We start from the raw sequence: 25,744 nt of genomic DNA, 5'->3' as shown, positions 1-25,744 counted from the left end.
GTGGCTTTGGGATGAAAAAGTTAATAAAATAGATAAATAGGATATTGATAACTTTGAAAGTATCTTGTTTGGTTAAAGGAAAATTGGGAAACTAATTGACTCATGGACATTTTATTGTACTTAAACTAGTACTATGCTTAATAATAGTATTTTGTGTTTTTTAGATCACCTGGCAAAGAGATTTGCAGAGTGTCGGGTGACCGGCAAAGAGATCTGCAAAATGTCAGTTGAAGACGACGGGAGGGCCGCAGAGGTAACAACGACTGGAGTATAACATGCAGGAGGTAAGTTACCATACTCTCTCTGCACATGTTACATCTGCCCCACCTGCAGTGCACATGGTTTTGTCCATAAGAGAACAAATTTGCTGCTGCGATCAAGGGCTGAATTAGGCCCAGTGTATGATACTAACATGGTCCTAGCACTAGGGAAGATAAAACCTGGAGCAGATAACTTGGGTCTCTATGAGAAAGGATCTTGGGTTTTGGATAAAACGTCAGTAAAATAGATAAATTGCAAATGAATAAAAATTAAAGTACGTAACAAAATGTCGTAGTATAATTATACACATAGTGTGTCTGACCAGGAAATTCTGGTTATTTAGATCATCATTTGGCAAAGTTCTGGCAAAGAGATTTGCAGAGTGTCGGGTGACCGGCAAAGAGATCTGCAAAGTGTCAGTTGAAGACGACGGGAGGGGTCGCAGAGGAATTAGTGACTGGAGAATAGAATGCAGGAGGTAAGTTACTATACTTGTGTAATTGTGTGTGTGTGTGTGTGGGGGGTATTGAGAGCACAGTACAAAACATAGGGTCTATGGTGGGGGAGAGCGGACAATACAAAACATTCAGAAGGGGGAAACTTGGTATAGCACATACAGATGGTGTGGGGGCACAATACAAAAACATAGAAATTGTGGCGTACTCTATAGGACATATAGAGGAAGGACATGCACTTTTGGGGGTTGCGAGATGTAGAACATACTGTAATACAGAAAAACAGGAAGGGTGGGGAGAGCATGACACAGAACATACAGATCAGGGGAAGAACAATACAGATCGGGGAAGATAGTGAAATGGCTGACATTTACAGTATATCAATGAACTGGGGGCAGGTGTACAAAGCCTGTGAGAGTGATAAAGTGGAGAGAGATAAACTAACAACCAATCAGCTCCTAGTTGTCATTTTTAAACACAGCCTGTAACATGGCAGTTAGGAGCTGATTGGCTGGTACTTTACCTCTCTCCACTTTATCACTCTGCAGGGCTTAATACATCTCCCCCATAGAATAACCAAATGATGAAATGGTACAGAATGGTATAGATGTGAATTGGAGCTGTAACAAGTGACTGTTTCCCTATCTTTACATATAATAAAGGTGACATAGTCCTTTTCCTAGAGTCCTTCTCCTTACCGCTCAGGGAGCCTGATTCAGATGCGGACGCAGAGCTGCTGTTGCACCAAGTGGCTCAATGCTTTTTCACTGGGCATGCATGTAAGCTGCACTGCGCACAAAATGAAATCAAGCTCACATAGAGGATCCCATCACAAAGGTAGTCAGCGTTTGAGGTGGTAACGGGGGTGGCTAACTGTATACAGGCATGTCAGGTCCGTTCAAACGCCGTTCCATGTGCGTGTATATATTACCCATTGCAACCTGTGTTGCTGCTGGAGAGCCCCTTGTGTCTAGGAGACTTGCTCAGCCTACGACTGCTCAGACTCACGATGCAATTGTGAACGGCAAGATTGCAGCAGCGATCGCTTCAACAACCACAACTGAATCAGGCCCACAATTACACCATTATATTTTACTATTTTATCACATTTAACAACTAAGGGATCAGTTTAATTAGGTGCGAGATTGTCTTACAACAGCCGCACTTTCCGGTAACCCCATAGGCTGAATCTGGCCACGAAGGGTGTGAGTTTGGATGCTGTTGAAACGTCGCAGCAATGGTAACTCGTACCTAATTGGATTGACCCCTAAATGTTAGCAATTTATAGCTTTTTCTATTTACTGGTCAAATTTAATTTCTGATGGTACCCACTAATTACTATAAGAGAGAACTTATCCCCCCAATGTGTGTATTGTATAAAAACAATAGGCCCTTTGGGTTAACTATCCTTATTTTAGGTATTTTCCATGTCCTCAGTAGTTAGAGTAACATATTTACATAGAGAGATTTTTCCCTCTACACAATCACACCACTGTTTGCAGTTTGTCTCTCTGCTTGTTCATCCACTAACAATGATTTTTCATCTCTTCCTCTTTGTCTACATGTAGTGGGTGATCAATGAATAGCTGCCCTATTAGGAGATGCGGTAAAGATGCCGGCTGTCGGGTTTATGGCAGTCAGAATACTGACACTGGGATCCCGACACTCTTCAGAATCCCGACGTTGGAACTCCGAATGGGCAAGGATACCGACGCCCGTATCCCCACGATCATAGGTTTAGGGCTGGGCAAGGGGGGGTTAGGTTTAGGCATCAGGCACAGGAGGGAAGGGGGGGGGGGGGGGGGTTAGGCTGCGGGGGAGGGAGGGTTAGGTTTACGCGTCAGACGGGGGTTAGGTTTAGACATCAGACGGGGGTTAGGGTTAAGCTGCAGGTGGGGGGAGGTTAGGGTTAGGCTGCGGATAGGGTGGGTTAGGCATCCCCGGGGGAGGTTAAGCTGCGTGGGAGGGTCAGGTTTAGGCATCAGGCGAGAGGGTTAGGTTTAGGCGTTAGGCGGGGGGTTAAGTTTAGGCTGCGGGTGGGGGGAGTTTAGGGTTAGGCACCCCCGGGGGGGTTAAGTTTAGGCTGTGCTTGGGGGAAGGTTAGGGTTAGGCTGCGGGTATGGTGGGTTAGGGTTAGGCACCCCTGGGGGTGGTTAGGCTGCGGGGGAGGGAGGGTTCGGTTTAGGCATCAGGCAGGGGGGGTTAGGTAAAGGCGTCAGGCGCTGGGTTAGGTTTAGGCTGCGTGTGGGGGGAGGTTAGCGTTAGGCTGCAGGTAGGGTGGGTTATGGTTAGGCACCACCGGGAGTGGTTAGGCTGCGAGGGAGGGAGGGTTAGATTTAGGCAGCAGGGACGGAGGGGAGAAGTTATGCTGCGGGAGAGGGAGGGTTAGGTTTAGGCAGCAGGGACGGAGGTTAGGATTAGGCACCTCCGCAGGAGGGTTAGGCACAAAGGGGGGAGGTTAGGGTTAGACTACGGACAGGCAGGGTTTGGGGGTGGGGAGAGGGTTAGGCATCAGGCAGAGGGGTTAGGGTTAGGCTGCAGGTGGGGGGGGGAGGATAGGGTTAGGCTGCGGGTAGGGTGGGTTAGGGATCCCTGGGGGTGGTTAGGCTGCAGGGGAGGGAGGGTTAGGTTTAGGCATCAGGTGGGGAGATTAGGTTTAGGTGTCAGGCGGGGGGTTAGGTTTAGGCTGTGGATGGGGGGAGGTTAGGGTTAGGCACCCCTGGGGGTGGTTAAGCATCAGGCAGGGGTTAGGTTTAGGCATCAGGCGGGGGGGTTAGAATTAGGCTGCGGGTGGGGGGAGGATAGGGTTTGGCTGCGAGTGGGGGGGAGTTAGGGTTAGGCTGTGGGTAGGGTGGGTTAGCCACCCCCGGGGGTGGTTAGGCTGTGGGGAAGGGAGGTTTAGGAATCAGGCGGGGGGTTAGGATTAGGCTGCGGGTGGGGGGAGGATAGGGTTAGGCTGCGGGTGGGGGGAAGTTAGGGTTAGGCTGTGGGTAGGGTGGGTTAGGCACCCCCGGGAGTGGTTAGGCTGCGAGGAAGGGAGGGTTAGGTTTAGGCAGCAGGGACGGAGGTTAGGATTAGGCACCTCCGCGGGAGGGTTAGGCACAAAGCGGGGAGGTTAGGGTTAGACTGCGGACAGGCAAGGTTAGGGGGTGGGGAGAAGGGAGAACACCCCTTACTCACCGCTGTCAGCATTTTCGGTACAGGGATCTCGGCATCGGTATGACAACCACCGGGTCCCATGCGCTGGGATAGCATACTGACCCCTCTATTAGTACACCTCTTAATGCCCAGAGGGAAGGGCGATCCTGAGGCCATGGTTCCCCAGAGGTTTCCCCCCAAGGGGGTTTTCCTCTCCTGAGTGCTGAAGGATGACTCTTCATGAGTCCAGAGGTGTAGCTTTTATGCCATAATGAGTACCAATCTCATGCCCATCCCTGCAATGTATAAGAAGTAAAATAATTGCTAATGTTATCACTTTACTTCTGGGTTTAGACACTGGCTGCGCTAGTTCACATGTGAAATCGTCGGACTGCGTATGTGAGAGCAGACAGTAATGCAGAGGGATCCCACGGATCCTTCTCCTGGGAATTATTGCATAATGTAGCCCAAAGGCTACAAAAGCCATTTAGAAATGGCATTAGCTGCCGGGCCAAGCTCAGAAATGCTTTGCATTCTGGAGCTTGGTAAGTTTCACAGTTTACCATCTGCCGTAGAAACTTTTGGTGGCTGCTTTTGTGTTCAAAATAGGAGGAACGCAATAGATATCTCAAATATCCATTGCATTCCCCAATACATACATTCAGGGGCTGGTTAATATTTGTGGGCAGCCCCCAAAACAGACTGTTTTTGGAGATGTCTCGCAAATATTATTTATTAAATATTCCACTTAATAAACTTTTCATATTTTAACATAAACTAAAAAATGTTTTATATATTCATTGACTGAGTGTCCGTCTTTACTGAATGCTAATTTCACAGGGTCCGCAAATTATTACTGATATGACTGTTACTCTACTGTCCTGCTGGTGCTCCTGGCCTGCTGTATAGCAGCCAGACATATATTTTATATACAGCACTCTTGGGGAGATGTATCAAGCCTTGGAGAGAGATAAATTGCAGATGTCCAAACTACCCAATCATCTTCTGTCACTTATCCAGCACAGTACATGAAATGATACCTGTAGTTAGAAGCTTCATTTGATTTGGGCAAATACTCAACTTTATCTCTCTCCACGGCTTGATACATCTCCCGGAAAATATCATGTCTTCCTTTCACTTAATTAACAAGTTAAATTAATTAATTGTCTTGGAAACAGGGTAAGAAATTCACAGTATAAGATAATGGGGGTAATTCCAAGTTGATCGCAGCAGGAAATTTTTTAGCAGTTGGGCAAAACCATGTGCACTGCAGAGAGAGTTAGATTTGGGTGGGGTGTGCTCAAACTGAAATCTAAATTGCAGTGTAAAAATAAAGCAGCCAGTATTTACCCTGCACAGAATCAAAATAACCCACCCAAATCTAATTCTCTCTGCAGATGTTATATCTGCCCCCCCTGCAGTGCACATGGTTCTGCCCAATTGTTAACAAAATTGCTGCTGCGATCAACTCAGAATTACACCCAATGTTATAAAGGCTTGTCAATACTTCCTGGTACATTTACATTTATTTATCATTCACATTTCTTCCATGCCAGACAGGGACGGATTGGGAACGTAAAGTGGCCCAGGAAATATATGAAAAGTGGCCTCATGTAGGTTGGAGTAAGTCAGCTATAAGCGGGGCCCAACACAAATTGGGCTTAGGCAAATTGCTAGTATTACCCACAGTGGTAGTAAGCAAGGCTAATAGCATGGTAGGCAATCACAGCACCAGCAGGAGGATCGTGTCACAGGAGGTGGAGATCACACCGGTGGGTGAGGCATTACACTGGTAGGCAATCACAGCACAAACAGGAGGATCGTGTCACAGGAGGTGGAGATCACACCAGTAGGTGGGGCATTACACTGGTAGGCAGTCACAGCACAAACAGGAGGATCATGTCACAGGAGGTGGAGATCACACCAGTAGGTGAGGCATTGCACTGGTAGGCAGTCACAGCACCAGCAGGAGGATCATGTCACAGGAGGTGGAGATCACACCGGTGGGTGAGGCATTGTACTGGTAGGCAGTCACAGCACCAGCAGGAGGATCGTGTTACAGGAGGTGGAGATCACACCAGTAGGTGAGGCATTGTACTGGTAGACAATCACAGCACCAGCAGGAGGATCGTGTCACAGGAGGTGGAGATCACACCAGTAGGTGAGGCATTGCACTGGTAGGCAGTCACAGCACCTATGGTAGCTACACCCCTATATATAACACATGTAACTGTGACAGGGAAGGTGGCCTCTCTCAGCTCTGGGCCCCATAGTAGCTAGCTGCACTCCCTGCACCTATGGTAGCTACACCCTTGTATATACACACATGTAACTGTAACAGGGAAGGTGGCCCCTCTCAGCTGTGGGTCATGGCCGGATTAACAATGGGGCGGATGGAGCTGCAGCTCCAAGCCCCCCATTGAAAATAGGCCCACTGAGCTCCCTGCAGTGCAGGCAGTGGCCAGTGCTGACAGGAAAAAAAAACATTTCCTGTCAGCACATACAGCAGCTCACTCACCTCCGGCTGCCCATTCACCCCCACCTCAAATTGGTTAGCCTGTGTCCCGACCTCTTCGTGTTGCTAGGGGGCGGGGCTTTCGACGGGCACGGGGCAAAGCCTCAGAAATAGCTCAGAGACAGCAGCCTCCTGTCAAGACCCTTCCCCTCTTCCATGAGGCATGTTATTGTTGGAAAGCTGCAGCAGGTGGGCATGCATATCTGCAGCAGGTGGGCATGCATATCTCCGAGGCTCCGCCCCCATGCCCATCTGAAGCCCCGCCCCCTTGTCCATAACAACATAAATGTTTTTGCTGCAGCATACCATTCCTGCTGCAGCTTCCCAACAATAACATACCTCATGAAAGAGGGGAAGGGTCTTGGCAGGAGGCTGCGGTCTTTTAGTAGAGCTGGGTCCCTGGATGTCAGAGCTAAGGGGGCATACAAAACCATGTGAGTAGCAGCCCACACCAGGCCCTGAGGTCTCCTATGTAAGTGGTGTCTATGTCAGTAAGTTTTGAGGGGGGTGTGTGTGTCACAAAGTAAGTAGTGTCTGTCAGTAAGTAGTGTCAGTAGGTTTTGCGTTGTGTGTGTCAGTAAGTAGTGTCAGTAAGTTTTGTATTGTGTCTGTTAGTAAGTTTTGCAGTGTGTGTGTGTCAGTAAGTAGTGTCTGTCATTAAGTAGTGTCTGTCATTAAGTGGTGTCTGTGTAAGTTTTGTGTTGTGCCGTGTGTGTCAGTATGTTTTGCATTGTGTGTGTGTGTCAGTCAGTCCTGCAAGTGTGGTGGTACGCTCCGGTATGGCGTACCATTAAGAATGTGTCCACCAGTACGCCATACCCCCGCCACACTGTAAAACACCACCACCAAGCTCCTAGATCTTGCTCGGAGGCGCTGCCAGCACCTTCTTCCTTTTTCAGGAAAAGGACTGCTGCGAGCATGAAGGTGATGTCATCACCCTCCCGCACCTGCCAGACTGGCAGAGAAAAAGTGACGATGGGGTGCCGGGCCAGCGGTGTGTGGGTGGTATTCAGTATACCAGTTGTTGGGATCCCGGTAGCACGGTATACCGGCGCCGGAATCCCGACAACCGGCATACCGTCACCGTTTCTCCCTCTTGGGGGTCCACGAACCCCCTGGAGGGAGGATAGCGTGGCGCTTACGCGCGCCACTGTGCCCGCAGCGTGGCGAATGCAGCAAGCCCGCAAGGGGCTCATTTGCGCTCGCCCTGCTGTCAGGAAGCAGACGCCGGTATGCTTGCCGCCGTGGACCCGGTCGCCGGCAACTCATACTACACCCCGGTGAGTAACTCTAATGGTCAGGACCCCTCCCCACAAGTACAATGAGGCGGCACTCCCGAGTTTTGCTGGTGCAGTAAGATTTATTGATCCAGAATCTTACTAAATAAATCTTACTGCACCAGCAAGACTCGGGAGTGCTGCCTCATTGTACTCTGTCCACAGCTTGAAAGACCGAAGGAGGGCACTGGAGCAAATATTCCCATCATAACAGGATGAGTGCTGGGTACACATCTTATATATAATATATTCACATTATAACAGGATGAGTGCTGGGCACACAGCTTATATATAATATTTTTTATTCGATAACCAGTGTCACATCCTGCTGTCCTTGTCTGTAGTCCGCAGGGACAGGGGGTGTCTGTGCCATGGATTCACATAATATATAACCACTCCACCTAGTGTCACATGGTCACATCCCTAATTAGAAACATAGAATTTGACGGCAGATAAGAAACACTTGGCCCATCTAGTCTGCCCATTTTTTTTTATCCTTTAGGTAATCGCAACCCTTTTTGAACCTTAATTCTTTGTAAGGATATTCATATGCCTATCCCAAGCATGTTTAAATTGCACTACAGTCTTAGCCTCTACCACCTCTGATGGGAGGCTATTCCACTTATCCACTACCCTTTCTGTGAAATAATTTTTCCTTAAATTTCCCCTGAACCTGCCTCCCTCCAGTTTCAGTGTATGTCCTCGAGTTCTAATACTTCTCTTCCTTTGAAGAATGCTTCCCTCCTGAACTTTGTTAAAACCTTTGGTATATTTGAAAGTTTCTATCATGTCTCCCCTTTCCCTTCTCTCCTCCATACTATACATGTTAAGATAATGACATGTGACCACGGCGCGCAGGCACAGTACCACTAAGAAAAAAATTCTGTGTGCACCACTGGTGTCAGTAAGAAGTGTCTGTTAGTAAGTAGTGTTTGTGTTAGTACATTTTGCATGGTGTCTGTCAGTAAGTTTTGTGTTGTGTGTGTGTGTCAGTAAGTAGAGTCTGTGAGTAAGTGGTATCAGTGTCAAAAAGTTTTGTGTTGTGCGTGTGTGTCAGTAAGTAGTATTTTTGTCAGTATGTTTTGCATTGTGTGTGTGTGTGTGTGTGTGTGTGTGTGTGTGTGTGTCTGTCAGTAAGTGGTGTCTATGTCAGTTAGTTTTGTGTTATGTATGTGTCAGTAAGTAGTGTCTGTCAGTAGGTTTTGTACTGTGTGTGTGTGTGTCAGTAAGTAGTGTCTGTCAGTAGGTTTTGCGCTGTGTGTGTCAGTAAGTAGTATATGTCAGTAAGTGGTGTCTGTGTCAGTAATACCCCTTTCACACCGCAAAATAACCTGGAATAGACTGGGTATATTGCCGGGTCGACACGTTTCAATGTGCATTGTGAAAGGGGTCATGGGCGAATTCCGGGTTGCCTGATCCGGTAATTCAACCCGGGAATCAAGAAGGGTTATTCCCAGGTTAAATACCAGGTCAGGTGCAGCGTGAACGGGTCACCCAGGTCGATGCAACCCGTTCACTGCATAGGGAGTGGCGGCGCAGAGATGATCTCATCTCCCAGCGCCGCCTCCGCAACTGATGCCGACTCCGTCTCTGCCCACGGATGGCAACCCGAACCGGCAAATTGCCAGGTAGGGTTGGCGATGTGTAGGGTTAAATGCCAGGTCCCACCCAGGAGTGGACCCATTTCCAATTCTCAGGTGGGACACGGCATTGTGATGTGAGAGCGGTATAAGTATTGTGTTGTGTGTGTCAGTAAGTAATGTCTGTCAGTAAGTGGTGTCTGTGTCGGTAAGTTTTGTGTTGTGCATGTGTGTGTTAGTAAGTAGTGTATGTCAGTAAGTGGTGATTGTGTCAGTAAGCTTTGTGTTGTGTGTGTCAGTAAGTAGTGTCGGTCAGTAAGTGGTGACTGTGTCACTCACATCACATAGGCCACACACCCTATTTAGACCACACCCACACCACACTGATCACACACCCACATCACTAGTCACACCACCGCAGCGCTTGTCACACCTCCTGCCGAGGCACACAATAGGCCCTTCCTAAATTTCAGCTCCAGGCCCATATGGACCTTAATCTGGCACTGCTGTGGGTCCCAAAGCAGCTGCACCTATGGTAGCTACACCCTGCATATAACACATGTAATTGTGACAGGGAAGGTGGCCCCTCTCAGCTCTGCATAGCAGCTGCACTCTCTGCACTTATGGTAGCTATGTCCTTGTATATAAAACACATGTAACTGTGACAGGGAATGAGACCCCTCTCAGCACTGGGCCCCATAGCAGCTGCACTCCCTGCACCTATGGTAGCTACACCCTGTATATAACACATGTAACTGTGACAGGGACAGTGGCCTCTCTCAGCTCTAGGCCCCATAGCAGCTGCACTCCCTACACCTATGGTAGCTACACCCTTGGCGAGCCCCGCATGGGGCTCTGTTGCACTCGTACCCCCGCCGGCAATCTGGCGGCCAGGATCCCGGCATCAGGATGCTGACCGCTGGGATCCCAATCGCCAGTTACACGATCCCAATGCATGATAGAGCATATGGTACTTGCCTATTCTCCCGCAATGTCTTGGAGACTCCAGGATAGCAGGCACCAAGGTGTAGGCATATCTTCAGTAACACCTCAGTTCCACACGCTGATGCCCACTTCCCGTGTGAAGTGGCCAGTCCAGGCAAGCTGATGACGCTATTCCTACTGAATCCCATCATCATGGCCCCTTCCCCCGCTTTACAATGATGTAATTGTGGCTTTATATATTGTGCCTTGATGATGCGATTCTGCTGTCATGCCCCTGCATTGCCCACATGGTTACGCCATACCCCTCCCAACTGGAAGCCAAGAACTTGGTAAGTGTGTGATGCCAATCAGCTCCTGTCATTTTTCAAACCCAGCCTATAATATGACAGTTAGCAGCTGATTGGCTGGTACTTATCTCCGTCCACTTTATCTCTCTCCAAGGCTTAGTAAATAGACACCTGTATTTGTAACGAGCCCCAGTGCTTTAGCCTACCAAACACCACCTACCACCAATTTTGCAAATAAACACTGTAAAGCATGAGAGGACATGGGCTGTTATCTAGGTCTCCACTGTACAGATGGCCACACGCAGGCCCATCCCGCCTCTGGAGCTGCGGCCCAGGATTATTAATCAATTTGACCTCACACTTGGGGGTAAATTTACTAAGATAGGAGTTCTATTTAAGATGGGATGTTGCCTATAGCAACCAATCAGATTCTACTTCTCATTTATCTAGCACCTTCTAGAAGATAATACCTGGAATCTGATTGGTTGCTATAGGCAACATCCCATCTTAAATAGAACTCCCATCTTAGTAAATTTACCCCTTGGATGGACAAACTACATGGACCAGTAAAACAGCCCCATGGGGTTTCTGGAGGATCTATGGGGCTAATTCAGACCTGATCACTCGCTAGCTTTTTTTTTGCAGTCCTGCGTTCACATAGTCGCCGCCCACCGGGGAGTGTATTTTAGCTGTGCATGTGTGCGATCGCATGTGCAGCCGAGCGGTACAAAAAGATTTTGTGCAGTTTCTGAGATCACTTCAACCAGTCCGGGACCGGAATTCACGTCAGACACCTGCCCTGCAAACAAGAATTTTTGTGGTCACAAACTTTGCGCTACTAGCAGCCCGTAACCCAAATGGTAATGAAGTGTCACCAACACTTAACAATACAATGGAACAAAGAATTTTTACCATACAGGTCAAGGCGCTTGAATATAGGATAAACCACGATCTATGTGGATTTCATTGGTCCAGAATAGGCTTAAAACAATAGAAAAAACACTATCATAGTGTAGAATGTAAAATCAATGTACATATGATCTCAATAAATTTAAACTCGTACCACAACTTGTGGTCTACTTAATAGTAGACATAGATCGCATTTTTGTCAGGGGGCGGATCTGCAAAATGATGATCCCCAATCTTTCGTCCGTCCTTCCTTATAAATGGCACTCTTTCCCGGATTGGCGTATTCTTTCCAATTTTATATCGTGAATACGCCAATCCGGGAAAGAGTGCCATTTATAAGGAAGGAGGGACGAAAGATTGGGGATCATCATTTTGCAGATCCGCCCCCTGACAAAAATGCGATCTATGTCTACTATTAAGTAGACCACAAGTTGTGGTACGAGTTTAAATTTATTGAGATCATATGTACATTGATTTTACATTCTACACTATGATAGTGTTTTTTCTATTGTTTTAAGCCTATTCTGGACCAATGAAATCCACATAGATCGTGGTTTATCCTATATTCAAGCGCCTTGACCTGTATGGTAAAAATTCTTTGTTCCACCTGCCCTGCAAACGCTTGGGAACGCCTGCGTTTTTCCAACCACTCCCAGAAAACGGTCAGTTGACATCCACAAACGCCTTCTTCCTGTCAATCTCCTTGCGATCGCCCATGCGAATGGATTCTTTGCACAAACCCATCGCAGAGAAACGAACCGCTTTGTACCTATGAGACGCATGCGCAGTTCTGACCTGATGGCAGCGCTGCATAAAATGCTAGAGAGCGATTAGGTCTGAATTAAACCCTATAAACGCTGTGTTATGTGCACATTAAGTGGTATAAATGAAAATGTATGGAACATGAGTAATTAACATGAATTAAAATTAAATCATCACATTATAATGAAGTCCAGTAAACATGACACGATGGGAGTTGTAGTGCACCAAGGTCCTCCTAGACAGATCCACACATGACATTCCACCATGCACCGGGCTCAGCCACCAACCATCCCTGGAACTTGTTATAAAATGTTGCCAAGTATGACAGTCACATCTCAAAGTAAACTCTAAGTGTATCTACTATATAAAAGCGAAAAGCCGTCCTTCGGTCTTTCTATACAAATCCACAATTCACAAGCGACGATCGTGAAATTTTACTTACGAGCGTATTAAAACACGGCGGAGGCAACAAAATCAATTAGAAATCCCTAGCACCCCTAGGGGGGCAGACAGCAGCACAGAGTATATCAGGAGACAGCATAACTCCGGAATTGCTGGAGCAATGTACTCAAAACTTGGTACACATATGCCTTACAATCTGGGAACAAACACTGTGGGAGGAAGACACCCCTAGCACCCCTAGGGGTGAGGCAGCAGCACTGAGTATTTCAGCAGATAGCATAACTCTGGAATGCCTGCAGCAATTTACAACAAACTTGGTACACATATGACTTTCACTGTGGAAACAAACACTGTGGGGGTCAGACACCCCTAGCACCCCTAGGGGTGGGACAGCAGCACAGAGTATGTCAGCAGACAGCATAACTGTGGAAGGCCTTAAGCAATTTACAACAAACTTGGTACACATCTGACTTACAATCTGCAAACAAACTCTGTGGGGGTTAGACACCCCTAGGGGTGGGACAGCAGCACAGAGTATGTCAGGAGACAGCATAACTCCCTAATGCCTGGACCAATTTACAACAAACTTGGTTCACATATGACTTGCAAGCTGGGAACAAACACTGTGGGGGTAAGACACCCCTAGGGGTGAGGTAGCAGCACAGAGTTTTTCAGCAGTCAGCATAACTCTGGAATGCCTGGTGCAATTTACACCAAACTTGCTACACATATGACTTACACTCTGGGAACAAACACTGTGAGGGTAATACACCACTAGCACCCCTAGGGGTGGGCCAGCAGCACACACTATATCAGGACATGCATGATATCTCAGTGATGACAGGGCTGCATGTGACAGGGCCAGTGACATGATGTGAGGAGGGGAATGGAGGCAGCAGGAAGCCACAGACGTGAGAGTTGTATAGTGGGAAGAGCAGGGTCCCTTGGGGGACCAAAAAGGGGTGCGGCCACTACACAAAGTGCATCAGGGAAGCAAGATATGCCTATATACTAGATCTCCAATCAACGTAAATTAACAAACTATCATTCTAATTTACCATCTTCATCCCGTACCAAAGCATGGGTATTCAGCTATCTACAATGTTATTTATACTGTGTGTTTAATATTAACATTTATTTTTGTAAACAGATATTCTTAAAATCCGGGGCAACGCCGGGTACTCCAGCTAGTATATACTAAATCATTTGTCACTGTAGCAATATTCTGAGCATATTGGAAGTCTCGCAACAGAACATTTATATTTACCGTTATGGTAAGAACTTACCGTTGATAACGGATTTCTCTTATGTCCACAGGTATCCACAGGATAACAATGGGATATGCCGGAGCGACAGCGGAATTGGCACCAATCGGTCACGAGCTTTCTGGCCTCCCAGGATGCATCGGGGCTTCTCCATATAATCCCGCCCACTGACTCAGTCAAATCAGTTCTTTCCACAGCAATTTAGGCAGGAACCTCAGGTAGAGACCTGTTTAGGCGATAAGAACACACATGCACACCCTTCCATGCTAGAGGGAAGAGGTTTAGTGATTGTCAAGATCCTCAAATCAGGTGCGTCAGGGTGGGACCCCTGTGGATACCTGTGGACATAAGAGAAATCCCGTTATCAACGGTAAGTTCTTACCATAACGGTAAATTTCTCTGGCTGGGTCCACAGGTTATCCACAGGATAACATTGGGATTCCCAAAGCCAGTTTAGGGGTGGGGACGCTCCTGATAAGACAGGAGAATTTTTCACCCGAATTCAGCATCATGGGAGGCAAAAGTATCCATGGCATAATGTCTAATGAAAGTATTAATGGAAGACCTATGTGGCTGCCTTACCAATCTGTTCTGCTGAAGCACCCTTTTGTGCTGCCCATGAAGGACCTACCTTACGTGTATAGTATGCAGAGACATTAGCCGGAGTAGGGAGATGAGCACGAGAATAAGCTGCTGAAATTACCATTCGGAGCCCTCTTGCCAGCGTCTGTTTACTAGCAGGCCTTCCTCTTCTAAATCCGTAGAGGATGAAGAGAGAATCTGTTTTTCTGATGGCACTAGTACGATCTATGTAGATTCTTACCCGGACCACGTCCAGCGACGCTTCTCCCGCAGAAAGTCCCGATACCTGAAAAAACTGGGACTACAATCTCCTCGTTAAGGTGAAACTTTAAAACCACCTTTGGAAGATAACCAGATTTAGTTCTAAGAACTACCTTATCTGGAAATAATATTAGAAAAGGAGACTTACACTACCGTGCTCCTAAATCTGACACTCTTCTAACTGGCACCCTTGCCAGTAGAAAGAGCACTTTAGCCGTTAACCCTTCAAGATCTGCTCTCTTAAGTGGTTTAAACAGAGGTCCCTTAAAGATTTTAAGAACTAGATTCAAATCCCAGGGAACTGCAGGAGGAATGAATGAATGGAGGTTGAATGTGTACAATTCCCCGAAAGAAAGTACACACAACCTGTAAGTCAGCATCTTTTCTCTGAAACTACACAGTTAATGCTGATACTTGATCTCTCAAGGAAGGTACTTCCAACTCCTTATCCAATCCTGCTTGAAGAAAAATCCCAAATCCTGGATACTTTAAAAAGATCTTGGATTCAAACTTCTTTCACTATACTAACGAGCTTAAGAAGATTTTTCTTGCTCTAAGCATAGTTTGAATTACTTGTTTTGAAGATTCTCCTGCTTCTTAAGATAGAGCATTCAACAGCCACGCCGTCAAAGACAGACGATCCAGATGGCTGTGACAACAAAGACCCTGCATGAGCAGATCTGGACGTTGAGGGAGCAGTATTGGTGCTTCCATGGACATCCTTCTGTGTACCAATGCCTTCTGGGCCAAGCTGGAGCTATTAGAATTATGGCTCCTTTTGCTTGCTTTATTTTTCTCACTACCCTGGGTAACAGGGATGCTGGAGGGAACAGATATGCCAGATGAAATTTCCAATTCACTGACAGTGCGTCTACAAGGAATGCTCCTGGATCCTTTGTTCTTGATCCGTACCTTGGAACCTTGTTGTTTAGACGCGACGCCATGAGATCTATCTCTGGAAGACCCCATCTGTTTATTAGAGTCTGAAACACTTATGGGTGTAATGCCCATTCGGTTTCCTGAATGGAGTGTCGACAGAAAATCCGCTTCCCAGTTCAGTACTCCTGGAACAAACACTGCTGACAATGCTGGATGATGGAGCTCTGCCCACTTCAGTATGCGAGTCACTTCCTCCATCAGTCTCTTGCTGTGAGTTCCTCCCTTATGATTGAGGTACGCTACCGCTGTTGCATGTCTGAGTGGATCTGGACTGGTCTTCCTTGCAGACTGTCCTTTGCCTGAACTAGAGCCCTATATATGGCCCTTATTTCTAACAGATTTATTGGCAGGCGACTTTCCCTTATGGTCCATTTTCCCTGGAACCAAAGGCTTTCGAGTACCGCTCCCCAGCCTTGAAGACTGGCATCTGTTGTCAGGACTGGCCATTCTTTTATCCAAAAGGGTCTCCCCTTGTTTAAATGGTCCCTCTGTAGCCACCAGGCTAGAGACCTTTTTACGTTTACCGGAAACTTTATCATCTGGTTTTTTATTGTCTGATGATTTCAGTTCCACTTGGTCAGAATAAGGTGCTGTAAAGGTCTGGAGTGGAATTGTGCATATTCCACCATGTCGAAGGTTGATACCATCAGACCCAACAGTCGCATTGCTGCATGGACTGACATTGTCTGAGTGTGCAACGACTCCTGAGTCATGACCTGCACCTTGGCTATCTTTTTCTCTGGCAAGAAAATTCTCTGTAGACCTGAGTCCAATATGTCCCCAAATGAACCATCTGTAGTGACGGAATCAGAGATGACTTTTCCCAGTTTATGTGCCACCCGTGTCTTTGTAGACAAACTACTGTCTGTTGAAGGTGGCTCAAAAGCCATTCCTGCGAATGTGCTAGGATTAACAAGTCGTCGAGGTATGGAAATATTCTTATCCCCTACTTGCGGAGATAAGCTGCCATAACCACCATAACTTTGGTAAACACCCTGGGTGCTGTTGCTAGCCCGAAGGGCAAAGCTTGGAATAAACTATCAGTATATTTTTTGGATTGTGGGAGGAAACCGGAGTACCCGGAGGAAACCCACGCAAGTACAGGTAGAATATACAAACTCCACACAGTTAGGGCAGTGGTGGGAATCGAACCCAAGACCTCAGTTCTGTGAACCAGTAATGCTAACCATTACACCATCTGTACTGCCTGGAGGATGGCAAACCTGAGGTAACATTGATGAGACCGTGCTATAGGCACATGTAGGTAAGCATCCTGTATCCAGAGATACCATGTAATCTCCCAGTTCCATGGCCAAAATTATGGAGCGTAATGTTTCCATGTGGAACTTTAGAATCCAAATGTATTTGGTTAACCTTTAGAGATTGAGGATTGGTCCTAACGACCCATTCGGCTTCTGAACCAAGAAAAGATTGGAGTAAAAACCCTGTCCCCGTTGCAACGGGGGTACTGGGATAATTACACCAGACTGAAGCAATTTCTGAACTGCTTCTTGGAAGGCCCTGGCTTTTGATTCTATTCGAGACAGGCTGGTGCAAAAACACCTTTGAGAAGGCTGCTTCCTGAATGGGAAACCATAACCGGGAGACACCACCTTATGCACCCAAGCATCTGTCGACGACTGTTGCCATATGTGTGCAAACTGAAGGAGTCGGCCCCCCACCCTGGAATCCTCCAGGCTGAGGCCCGTCTCTTCAGGCTGATGGCTTCTGTTCAGGCTTGGAAGCTGGCTTTCTACTAGCCCATTGCTTCCTACCCCTGGCTGATCTATTGAACTGGGGTTGCTTAGGCTCCTCTTTAGCCTTTGCTTTGCCTTGCCATCGAAATAGCCGAAACTTTGAACCCCTAGTCTTAGGGTTATAACTAGCCGGAAATCTGACCTTTTTGGATTCAGTTTCCGATTCTAGAATATCCGACAATTGTTTCCCAAACAATATATTACCAATGAAAGGCAGTGCTTCCAATTCTTTCTTGGATTCAGCATCTGCTTTCCAAGTGCGTAGCCAAACTGCTCTACAAGCGGCTACTGTCAAGGCTGATGCTTTAGAAGCAATCGTACCCATATCAATTGCTGCTTCTTCCAAATATTGGGCAGCTTGTCTTAAACGGCACAGATGATACTCCTGCTCCCTAGTAAGAGAGGAGAGGCCATTCTGTAGTTCCTCCAACCATTCTACCATTGCCTTTGCCATCCAGGCTGACGCCATAGCAGGCCTTACCACTGCTCCTGATAGAGAAAATGTATTTTTCAAGAAGCTATCTACCCTTCTGTCTAAGACATCATTTAGTGAGGTAGATAACAACGGCAAAGCAGATTTATGCACAAGTCGCAGTACATGTGCATCTACTCTAGGAGGAACTTCTCTCTTTTTGAACAGTCCGCAGCTGGAAAGGGATAGTAAGAATCCCTAAAACAATTAACAAAACTGCTCCAGGCCAGGCTTAAACTTACACCCTCTAGCATTGCTGGAGCACGGTTTAAATACAGGTGCACTAGATTTTGACACTGCTTTGGCATCAATAAGGTCAGCTATATCTGATCAACATATGGGGCATTGGAATTCATCTTATGTAGTCTGTAACATGGATGTATCTACCCTGGTTACCCATCTGTTCTGCTGTTTAATACCCTGGCTATTTGTAAAAGCTGCCTGCGTGGGTTAACAGTGTAACCTATTCCCCTGCTTTGGGTAGAACTGCAGGTGCTAATCTTTGCCAGCAATTGCAGACAAGGTCTGTGCGACCACAACCCTCTAGCAGGGCGTTGCCCCTCATAAGTAAGATACTGAACTATTCCATGCAAAATCAATACACCAGATAAGCATGTTAAGGGTATAGGGGTACTTTTGCCGCTCACAGACAAGGTAAATAATCCATTTTTACAAATACTACTCTCTTTTGTGACTGAAAATCACTTATATAGATATAGAAGTGATATCAATCTGACTGCAATCCATGTACCTGATGTTCAGAACAGAACTGACAACACTTATAAAAGTCTGCATACATACTAGCAGTCAGTCACATGTTAAAGTATTAGACATTGTCATATGAGAATACCATCACAATAACTTACAAGTGAGATAATTGCATTTCTGTTTTAAACTGTTTTTTTTTCAAACATAACATGCAGAACACAGTAATATACAAGTCTCATATGCAATATGTACCAAAATTAACAATCATACTAACAAGTAGAGTGATTTTTTAGTACTGTATACCCTTCCTCCATAGAGCAGGATACAGGGAGACTCACCACACTTCCATATTTACAAATACGCTCGCAAGACGCTGAGTGGATTCAGACGCTACTGATGTACACCTCCGCTCCTGATAACTGATGAAAGACACGGACGCTCACTAACGGACACAGACGCTCAGTGAATGCCACGTGTATGCAGACGCTAAGGTCTGCGACTCGGTCTAGGCGGGATCTCTAGTGTACACAACCGCAGCGTCTAAGCTGCGACCGAGTACCCTCGTGGTAGCATCTAAGACGGAAGTGAGGTCATTCAGTTCATGGACGGGAGACGCGCGGAAACTGGTCATGAACTTGGGGGAGGGGCGACCAGGAGAGCGTCTGATTCCCCCGTTGACTTAAACTTTAAGGACCGCGGCCTCAACCTAGTCCTAGTGCCTATGATCCCTAGAGCGTAGCGCTGTCGCACCTGAGAGTGTTCGGCGCATCAACACACTGTAGTCTCCACCAAATGCAGTGTAGCTGTGTCCGGACCCCCTAGTAAGAGGAAACAGATGACTTATCTTCTCCCCATGCTCCGGCCACAGCCTGGTTACGTCTGCTGGACCTGCTAGAATCATCCGACACAGACGCCCGTCGAGACAGCACTGTACCGCGAAGGTAAGCGTTGTTGCGACCCGGTGGGGAGTTGTTGGAACGACTCTTTCTAGTATGCGTTTAAGACGTTATTAAGAAAAGTCACTCAAGAAAAAATAAAACCATAGTAAGACTATAAAAATAAAATTATAAAAAGCTACAGGCTGCTATAACAGCAGCCCTATGACCATGGCCGGCTCCTTGCAGCACCAAACAAAAAACTGATTTGACTGAGTCAGTGGGCGGGATTATATGGAGAAGCCCCGATGCATCCTGGGAGGCCAGAAAGCTCGTGACCGATTGGTGCCAATTCCGCTGTCACTCCGGCATATCCCAATGTTATCCTGTGGACCCAGCCAGAGAAAGATGGAGTTTAAGATCATACATGTTAACATTCAACAATATGCTATGTCGGCATGCCCTCTTATGGAGTCTTTGTAAGTCATAAGCAAAACCAAATGCTCCGTCTACATACAGTACAGCGCAGGCACAAGGTTGTCATGCATTAAGTGATATGCCGGCCAGACTCTTATACCTAAGTTTCCTTTTGATGCTTGATCCAAATAATGTATCACTAACAATGACATTACTGTGAAGGGAAGGAGAGATGATTAGGATGGTCACCTGTAACACACATGCAATGTTTCTGTGACATGGAAAAACAATGGAAGAAATGTTATGGAGTCACCTTCATTGTTGTCCTAGATGATAGGATAACCAGAAGAGTAGCTTTAGGTGGAGTGTCATGAGATGAAATGAAAACAAAAAAGTTATGTACCCTCCAGGTTCCGTCCTCGGCATTCCGGCTGTCGGTACAATGGTGCCACGTGGTACCACAGGGCACAGCCATGCTCACTGTCCACTCAACCTCTTTTCAACACGTCCAGCGGGTGTGAACAAGTTGAGTGGATGTCATTGCCTATTCCCTGTGAATGTCACCTTGCGGGCTCGCCTTACAGTTTTATATATGCTGGTATTGAATAATACATTTCTAGTGCGCCAGCAAAAAAGACAACTCTTATTTCTTCTCCTCTTTATACGCTCATGGGTTACACAGGTTCTGTGGCTGATTAAACCAGGGGAAATGCAGACTTGAGGTCAGCCAGCCACAGAAACTGTATAATTCGTGAGTTTCCTGGTTTAATGGGATAGTATAGTTAGTAGAGCGCTCTCTCTCTCTCTGTGTATATATATATACCTCCTATATGGGACGCTATGCTGATACCTCTCATATGGACAGATAAGCTCTATATGTTTTTAACTCTTGTACGTGTGTCATTCAGCCATTCTTATGTTATTTTATTAAATTTATGTCTTTTAAAACCTATCCACTGCTGAGGCTGCTAATTGATTATAAATGGGGATATGCTAGTTACCTAAAAATGCAGTTTGAATTCAGACAGTGTCATGACTTGTTTATGAATGGTACACACTATGTTTTGCTGTTTCTTTATTTTCATGTACTGAATTCCAAATGATGGTTGACAGATCAATGTCTACTTAGACCAGATAAGTGATCCAGTCAAATTTATCATCTCATATACCTGCTTTTTCACCTTTTCATACATATTTAAAACACATTTGGGCGCTCGTGTTCTCCATTTCCTCTATCTACTGTATGTGTCTAACAAACACAGTCTTCTGTTTCACGAGCTGCCACTCATGTAAAATATGAGGAGTGTTATGTTTTAGTTTTAGGTGTATATACGTGTCTATTTAAGTTTAGTACCACAAACAGTACCCTAGCGCTGGTTTCTTTGCTTTTTTACATATATATATATATATATATATATATATATACACACGCACACACACACACACACACACATACATAACGGAAAATTATTAATTCAGCCTCTTAGATAAAGAGCTTTACTTCCTTATAAAATATAAGTGGTGATTTAGTCTAGAAATTCCTGTCACTTATGTTTTCCCTTTACCTATATATTGAGGCACTCTGTACAACATTGCCTTATACTTCATTTTCTACACTAGTCTCATTTTTTAAAAACTAGAAACTCATGTATATCCAGATGTAATTGATGTAGAAAATGTATATGTAAGATAGCTGTAACTCTGTAGCTTTGCTGCTGGATACTGTGACATCACACCTAGCCTGTGACATCACTAGCCCGTGACATCACAATGCTTCTTCCTGTAACATTCTATCTACAGCTGCTGACGTTTCCAGTTTCCATGCAGGAAGACAGGTAGGAGGAGGTGAGTACTACATAGCAGGGTATGACGGAGGGAGGTAAGGAAGATAGAGTGCAGTATAGTCAGCTGAAAGGCAAGACGAGATAGACAGAACAGGGAATACAGGTACAAGGACACATAAATAGGAGCACAGGAAGGAATTACATATTCAGGAATAAAAATGTAGCGTTACAGGAATAAAGAGGGCAGTATGGAGGATAAGCACACATACAGGGGATGCAGATAACCTGGGTCTCTATGAGGCAGGATCGTGGCTTTGGGATGAAAAAGTTAATAAAATAGATAAATGGGATATTGATAACTTTGAAAGTATCTTGTTTGGTTTAAGGAAAATTGGGAAACTAATTGACTCATGGACATTTTATTGTACTTAAACTAGTACTATGCTTAATAAAAGTCTTTTGTGTTTTTTAGATAATTTGGCAAAGAGATTTGCAGAGTGTCGGGTGACCGGCAAAGAGATCTGCAAAGTGTCAGTTGAAGACGACGGGAGGGCCGCAGAGGTAGCAACGACTGGAGTATAACATGCAGGAGGTAAGTTACCATACTCTCTCTGCACATGTTACATCTGCCCCACCTGCAGTGCACATGGTTTTGTCCATAAGAGAACAAATTTGCTGCTGCGATCAGGTCTGAATTAGGCCCAGTGTATGATACTAACATGGTCCTAGCACTAGGGAAAATAAAACCTGGAGCAGATAACTTGGGTCTCTATGAGAAAGGATCTTGGGCTTTGGATAAAACATCAGTAAAATAGATAAATTGCAAATTAATAAAAATGAAAGTACGTCACAAAATGTCGTAGTATAATTATACACATAGTGTGTCTGACCAGGATATTCTGGTTGTTTAGATCATCATTTGGCAAAGTTCTGGCAAAGAGATTTGCAGAGTGTCGGGTGACCGGCAAAGAGATCTGCAAAGTGTCAGTTGAAGACGACGGGAGGGGTCGCAGAGGAATTAGTGACTGGAGAATAGAATGCAGGAGGTAAGTTACCATACTTGTGTAATTGTGTGTGTGTGGTGGGGGGTATTGAGAGCACAGTACAAAACATAGGGTCTATGGTGGGGGAGAGCGGACAATACAAAACATTCAGAAGGGGGAAACTTGGTATAGCACATACAGATGGTGTGGGGGCACAATACAAAAACATAGAAATTATGGCGTACTCTATAGGACATATAGAGGAAGGACACACTTTTGGGGGTTGCGAGATGTAGAACATACAGAAAAACAGGAAGGGTGGGGAGAGCATGACACAGAACATACAGATCAGGGGAAGAACAATACAGATCGGGGGAGATAGTGAAATGGCTGACATTTACAGTATATCAATGAACTGGGGGCAGGTGTACAAAGCCTGTGAGAGTGATAAAGTGGAGAGAGATAAACTAACAACCAATCAGCTCCTAGTTGTCATTTTTTAAACACAGCCTGTAACATGGCAGTTAGGAGCGGATTGGCTGGTACTTTACCTCTCTCCACTTTATCACTCTGCAGGGCTTAATACATCTCCCCCATAGAATAACCAAATGATGAAATGGTACAGAATGGTATAGATGTGAATTGGAGCTGTAACAAGTGACTGTTTCCCTATCTTTACATATAATAAAGGTGACATAGTCCTTTTCCTAGAGTCCTTCTCCTTACCGCTCAGGGGGCCTGATTCAGATGCGGACGCAGAGCTGCTGTTGCACCAAGTGGCTCAATGCTTTTTCACTGGGCATGCGTGTAAGCTGCACTGCGCACAAAATGAAATCAAGCTCACATAGAGGATCCCATCGCAAAGGAAGTCAGCGTTTGAGGTGGTAACGGGGGTGGCTAACTGTATACAGGCATGTCAGGTCCGTTCAAACGCCGTTCCATGTGCGTGTATATATTACCCATTGCAACCTGTGTTGCTGCTGGAGAGCCCCCTGTGTCTAGGAGACTTGCTCAGCCTACGACTGCTCAGACTCACAATGCAATTGTGAATGGCAAGATTGCAGCAGCGATCGCTTCAACAAGCACAACTGAATCAGGCCCACAATTACACCCTTATATTTTACTGTTTTATCACCTTTAACAACTAAGGGGTCAGTTTAATTAGGTGCGAGTTTGTCTTACAACAGCCGCACTTTCCTGTAGCCCCATAGGCTGAATCTGGCCACGAAGGGTGTGAGTTTGGATGCTGTTGAAACGTCGCAGCAATGGTAACTCGTACCTAATTGGATTGACCCCTAAATGTTAGCAATTTATAGCTTTTATTATTTACTGGTCAAATTTATTTTCTGATGGTACCCACTAATTACTATAAGAGAGAACCAATCCCTCCAATGTGTGTATTGTATAAAAACAATAGGCCCTTTGGGTTAACTATCCTTATTTTAGGTATTTTCCATGTCCTCAGTAGTTAGAGTAACATATTTACATAGAGAGATTTTTCCCTCTACACAATCACACCACTGTTTGCAGTTTGTCTCTCTGCTTGTTCATCCACTAACAATGATTTTTCATCTCTTCCTCTTTGTCTACATGTAGTGGGTGATCAATGAATAGCTGCCCTATTAGGAGATGCGGTAAAGGTGCCGGCTGTCGGGTTTACGGCAGTCAGAATACTGACACTGGGATCCCGACACTCTTCAGAATCCCGACGTTGGAACTCCGAATGGGCAAGGATGCCGACGCCCGTATCCCCACGATCATAGGTTTAGGGCTGGGCATGGGGGGGTTAGGAGGGTTAGGTTTCCGCGTCAGACGGGGAGGTTAGGTTTAGACATCAGGTGGGGGGTGGTTAGGGTTAGGCTGCGGATAGGGTGGGTTAGGCACCCCCGGGGAAGGTTAGGCTGCGTGGAAGGGAGGGTCAGGTTTAGGTATCAGGCGAGAGGGTTAGGTTTAGGCGGGGGGTTATGTTTAGGCTGCGGGTGGGGGGAGCTTAGGGTTAGGCACCCCGGGGATGGTTAGGCTGCGGGGGAGGGAGAGTTAGATTTAGGCGGGGGGATTAGGTTTAGGCATCAGGCGGGGGGTTAAGTTTAGGCTGTGCGTGGGGCAAGGTTAGGGTTAGGCTGCGGGTATGGTGGGTTAGGCACCCCTGGGGGTGGTTATGCTGCGGGGGAGGGAGGGTTAGGTTTAGGCATCAGGCGGGGGGGGGGGGTTAGGTTTAGGCGTCAAGCGTGGGGTTAGGTTTAGGCTGCGTGTGGGGGAAGGTTAGCGTTAGGCTGCAGGTAGGGTGGGTTAGGGTTAGGCACCCCCGGGAGTGGTTAGGCTGCGGGAGAGGGAGGGTTAGGTTTAGGCAGCAGGGACGGAGGTTAGGATTAGGCACCTCCACAGGAGGGTTAGGCACAAAGGGGGGAGGTTAGGGTTAGACTGCGGACAGGCGGGGTTTGGGGGTGGGGAGAGGGTTAGGCATCAGGCGGAGGGGTTAGGGTTAGGCTGCTGGTGGGGGGAGGATAGGGTTAGGCTGCGAGTAGGGTTGGTTAGGGACCCCCGGGGGTGGTTAGGCTGCGGGGGAGGGAGGGTTAGGTTTAGGCATCAGGTAAGGAGATTAGGTTTAGGCGTCAGGCGGGGGGGTTAGGTTTAGGCTGTGGATGGGGGGAGGTTAGGGTTAAGATGCGGGCAGGGTTTGTTAGGGTTTAGGCATCAGGCGGGGGTTAGGATTAGGCTGCGGGTGGGGTGGGTTAGGCACCCCCGGGAGTGATTAGGCTGCGAGGAAGAGAGGGTTAGGTTTAGGCAGCAGGGACGGGGGTTAGAATTAGGCACCTCCGTGGGAGGGTTAGGCACAAAGCGTGGAGGTTAGGGTTAGACTGCTGACAGGCAGGGTTAGGGGGTGGGGAGAGGGGAGAACACCCCTTACTCACCCCTGTCAGTCTTTTCTGTACTGGGATCCCGGCATCGGTATGACAACCACTGGGTCCCATGCGCTGGGATAGTATACTGACCCCTCTATTAGTACACCTCTTAATGCCCAGAGGGAAGGGCTATCCTGAGGCCATGGTTCCCCAGAGGTTTCCCCCCAAGGGGTTTTTCCTCTCCTGAGTGCTGAAGGATGACTCTTCATGAGTCCAGAGGTGTAGCTTTTATGCCATAATGAGTACCAATCTCATGCCCATCCCTGC

General features: G+C 46.6%; 1 protein-coding gene and 2 long non-coding RNA genes across 7 annotated transcripts in view; 2 read left to right on the top strand and 1 right to left on the bottom strand.

Annotated features, from left to right (window-relative positions):
• The window catches only part of AFG2A (AFG2 AAA ATPase homolog A), a 963,796-nt gene that overhangs the window by 524,584 nt on the left and 413,468 nt on the right, over positions 1 to 25,744 (bottom strand). The window lies entirely within an intron of this gene.
• LOC134966346 (uncharacterized) lies at positions 169 to 2,463 on the top strand. The gene is made up of 3 exons (XR_010188632.1): positions 169 to 284; positions 605 to 739; positions 2,285 to 2,463. It is a non-coding gene; the product is annotated as an uncharacterized LOC134966346 (long non-coding RNA).
• Positions 21,573 to 24,481, top strand: LOC134966301 (uncharacterized). Its single transcript, XR_010188624.1, has 4 exons — positions 21,573 to 21,652; positions 22,064 to 22,183; positions 22,503 to 22,637; positions 24,171 to 24,481. It is a non-coding gene; the product is annotated as an uncharacterized LOC134966301 (long non-coding RNA).

This window comes from Pseudophryne corroboree, chromosome 1 (genome assembly GCF_028390025.1).
Source record: "Pseudophryne corroboree isolate aPseCor3 chromosome 1, aPseCor3.hap2, whole genome shotgun sequence".
NCBI classification, from domain to species: Eukaryota; Metazoa; Chordata; class Amphibia; order Anura; family Myobatrachidae; genus Pseudophryne; species Pseudophryne corroboree.
The sequence above is the reverse complement of the archived record's forward strand: the minus strand, read 5'-3'. Positions and strand labels throughout refer to the sequence as shown.